Genomic DNA, 4,903 nt, shown 5'->3' with positions numbered 1-4,903 from the left:
GCATTATTGGTGGACTGTGAAGTTATCAGTTTAAGTAACCGTTGCGTGGGATGTTGACGTAAGAATAATTATTAAGCGACGAATTACGGTAGACCTTGTCAAGGGATCATTGGCAAGAGATTGGAAAAGTTGTCGAAGTTGTTGGAACGTTCAAGTCGGAGTTAGAAATGCGAAGGGACGAGTATGATTCCAAGAATAAAAAGTGTTGATAGTGGTGTAAAGGAATTATGTTCTAATGTTATCACAAGGTGTGTGTTAGCATGTTCAGATGATTTTGGGAGTTAATGAAGTATGGTACTTTTGGTGACGTAAAGGATTCTATTGCAGTTAAGTAACGATGGTTTACGCTACCATTATGGTTGTCGGCTATCTATTGACAAATTGAGGAACTGATCACCCTTAATCTCTTGTTGATAGTAGACGGAACCGTATTGGAATGAGATAGACTTGTCTTACCAGCTTGATAATATTGGAAGTTAATAAGTCTGTGCAAGATGGTGCGATGTTGTTTAGGTTGTTTGCAACTTTGGATGTTCATGAGGAAATAACGATTGGGGGATTATCGATAGTTGGCGCATTTGCATAAGTGTTTCCCGAAGATGTAAGTGATTTACCGTCAGAAAGAAAAGTTGAGTTTTCGATCGATTTAGTTCCTGGAACTAGTCTTGTATCGAGGGCTCCATATAGGATGTCTGCTTATGATGTTGAAAGAGTTGAAGAGTCAACTTGAAGATTTGTTTGAGGAGAGGTTGATTCGTTCGAGTGTGTCGTCTAGAGGTGCATATGTTTTTGTTGGTTAAGAAGAAGGAAGGTTTTGCAAGGCTTTATGTTGAAACAAAAAGGACAAGTTGTAGCTTATGCTCCAAAGCAACTTAAGATTCATGAGAGAAATTATCTGACGCAAGATTTTGAGTTGGCCGCCGTTGTTTTTGTTTTAAAACTTTGAAGGCAATACTTATTTGGATCGAGATTCCATGTGTATAGTGACTACAAGAGTTTGAAGTATTTGCTTGATCAGAAATAGTTGAATATGAGACAGAGAAGGTGGTTGGAATTCTTGAAGGACTAGGATTTTGCTTTGAATTATCATCCGGAAAAAGCGAACGTTGTAGACAATGCATTGAGTAGGAAATAATTGCATATGTCTATGTTGATGATTCAAGAATTGGAATTGTTGGAATAATTTCGAGATTTGAGTTTGGTATGTTGAAGCTTACTTGTGGTATTCTTGATGAGATTAGAGAAGGTCAGAAATCGGATTTGAAATTGGTTGACAAGATGAAATTGATTGATTGAGGATAAGGTGATAATTTTCGAATTGACGAGAACGGTGTCATGAGATGTCGTGATTGAATTTGTATTCCAGATGTTTCGGATTTGAAAAAGAGAATTTTTGGGATGAAGGGCATCAAAGTGGTTGAGTAATTATCCTGGTGCTACTAAGATGTATCAAGACTTGAGAAAGTTATTTTTGTGGCGAGGTATGAAGAAGGATATTGCGGAATTTATGTATTCGGGTTTGACTTGTCAGAAGTCAAAGATTGAACATCAGAAACCGTCTGGTTTGATGCAACCGTTGTCCATTCCTGAGTGGAAGTGGGATAGCATTTCTATGGATTTGTTTTGGGTTTTTCTAGGAAATCGATTAATTGTGAGGCAATTTGGGTCATTGTAGATGGATTGACGAATTTTGCTCACTCTATTCCGATAAGCAGGGATTATCCGATGGAGAGACTTGCAAAGTTGTATTTTGAAAAGATTGTGAGTTGGCATGGTATTCCATCGAGTGTTGTTTCTGATAGAGATCCGAAGTTTACTTCTAGATTTTGGAAAGTTTTGTAGAGTACTTTGATTATTAGGTTGTGTTTGAGTTTTGTTTATCATCCGCAAGCTGATGGTCAAACGGAGAAGACGATTCAGTAACTTGAGGATCTTTTGAGAGCTTGTATTTTGAAGCTTTGTATGGTCGAAGGTGTGGAACGCCTTTGTGTTCGTGTGATTCTAGGGAGAGTAAGTGTAGTTTTGGAGATGAGATGGTTGTGTCGATGGTATTTTCGAGGACGAAAATATTCTAAGTGGGGGAGAGTTGTAACATCCCGATTTTTATTAATATTTTTATTAATTATATTAGTAATTATATTGTTTGGTGTTTTTAATAATAACTTATTTATTTAGTTATTATGTGATATAATAATTATTTAAGTATTTAATTATGTGAGTGTTTGTGTTGTTTGACTTAATTGAGTTATTAGATAGATATAACTAAATGGGCCTAAGTGATAGAAACATAATTGATGGATTGGTGGGTTAAGCCCAATTGACATAAGTGAGATAGTAAGAGAAGGTTAGGGTTTTAGAGGTTACTATTTTCGTTTGGGGGAAAAGATAGGAAGAAGAGAAAAGAGGCAAAAGGGAAGAGAACAATGGTGGAAGAGAAAAGTTAGAAGAAACCTCATTTTCGCAGCAAGTTTCAGCATTGAGTCACCTTAGCAAAATGGATGTATCTCTCAATCCAACCGTTGGATCGTCGCGTGGTTTTGACACAACGTTCCTGACTCATAGAGGTAAGTTCTGACCGGAGCGATTTTGATTTTGAGGGTTTTAAGTTCGTCTGATAAGCTAATTTCCGAACTGGTTTTTAGGTGTGTCTCCAAATTATGTTTGAAAGATTTATTTTGGAGAAAAGCTTAGAGCTATAATGAAAGAGTTCATATTTGCCAAGGTAAGGGTGGGGTTCTTTCATGCTAAAGGGTTGTATGATAGTATGTTATAGTGGGTTTAATTCTATACTTTGATATCCATGTTCTTCTATGTTGCAATTTTGGGTATTTGATGATTTGTTGGAATGTGATGATATAAATGTGATAAGTTGTGTGCAATTGATAATCTATGTGTATTAGATTGTTATGTTTGTTGTGAGTAAACCATTGATAGTGAAATAATGGGTTTTGTTATAGAATTGGAAAATAATGGAATAGAAATATAATAGTTGAATTGAAATTAATATAGTTTAATTATTAATTGGATAGTTAAATTATTAGTTAAATTGATTCCAATAAGTCTATGTGATTGGAATATACTTGGACTTGGACCAATTATTCGGTTTATCGGTAAATTACGGTATTTTGAGAAATTCATTGTAATTGTGTTTTGGCTTGAATATGTATGTTGAGAAATATATATTGTCATGCCAATGATGTTGTTTTGATATTGATTCTTTATGGTTAGTTGGTTAGCATTAATTCTAATGATTAATTGCTTGATGTTGAAAATGTGTGTTCATGTATAATTGACAAAAATGAGAATTAACATGAGATAGTATGATTACTAGTGTTAATTGGATTGTGTGAATCGTAATTGATTAATTGGCCTCTCATATGTGAATGATGTGTGTGTGTTGTGAATGTTGTGTACAATTGGTGGATAATTCATAGAGTTGAATTATTATGATATGTGGAAAGTTAAGATGGTAGAGATGATCTTAATTGCATATATTTGTGAGATTGTACATACATTCATATCATAGTGTGCCTTGAAACATAGGTGGAATTTCTTTGAAACACAAGTGTGGCATGGATTCTAGAGTGAATCGGAAAGCGGTAAACTATATGTTTACATTTGGTGGCTTTGGTCTTGTCCGGATCTGAAGCGTGGCTAGATTCTATATGAATCGGAAGCGGTGGAACTTTGGGTCCATATTAGGTACCACATGCATAGAGTCACATGTCTTGCATTGAGTTACATTGGAGCTATGTGATGTTTGAATATATGTAATTATGTGATTAGGTGATTGTTATGTGTGCATGAGATGTGATAAATAAATTTGGTGATGTTTGATACATGATTTTGGTGATATATGTAAATGAAACGTAAATGATGAGAATGCAAATATATATATATATATATATATATATATATATATATATATATATATGTATTAATGATATATGTATATATGTGGAATATACGAACCATGTTTTGCCATTGTTGATAGTTGTATTAATTTACGTTGTGATTATGAAGTATATGTTATTATGTGCTTGAATGACATACTTGTAAACTTGAATACATTGTTATAGTTGATAGTTAACATTATTGTTGTGATGCAAATTGCTTATATTGAGAAGTGGTGAATTGTGTATGATTTTATCTTTGCTATATGTATTATCATACTTTCCTTTATAATGTTTGATATCTCACCCCTTCTGCTGATGTTTCCCCTACCATGGGAAATGGGCAGGTACTCAAGTATAACTATGGAAGTTTGTAGGTTCATCGTATCCAGTTGGTGTGTCGCTCTGATACGTAGCACTCGGGGGTTGTCTATATTGTTGTTTCTATGTTGTTCATGTTTTAGTTGTTGAGTTCCAAATTGGATATTGAGAAGTACTATGATGTTTGAATTTGTTTCCGATTAAATAAGATGATTTGTTTATAAAGCTGAATGTTATGATTCCGCTGCATATTAAAATGAAGTTGGTTTGTCTAAGAGCTGTTATAAGTTGTTTTGTGCTTATCTGAGATTAAAGTGCTATGTATCTGTTTATGAGTTGTTAATATGTTTTGTGCCCTCTTATAATTGTCTATGTCGTTTTATTTCGAATAATTGATATGGTGCAGTCGGTAAGAATTTAAGGATAAGAGTGCGCGATCGAGAGATCCCGGGTTCGAATCCCACTTCTAACTTTTCTTCTTTTATTTTTATATAATGTTTCTAACCTCTTTTTATTTATTTATTTATTCAGAAAAGTCACAAAAAAAATATAGTTCTTTATATTTTTATTTTTTAAGCTTATATTAATATTAGTTTATAGTTTTATTTATTTGTAGATTTATTAGATTTATAGTTTGATTTAAAATAGGGAAAATATAATAGGTTCAAGCCCGCTTTTCACCCTAATTT

The sequence above is a fragment of the Vicia villosa genome, unplaced genomic scaffold, assembly GCF_029867415.1.
Source record: "Vicia villosa cultivar HV-30 ecotype Madison, WI unplaced genomic scaffold, Vvil1.0 ctg.001235F_1_1_3, whole genome shotgun sequence".
NCBI lineage: Eukaryota > Viridiplantae > Streptophyta > Magnoliopsida > Fabales > Fabaceae > Vicia > Vicia villosa.
Note: the sequence above shows the minus strand (reverse complement) of the source record.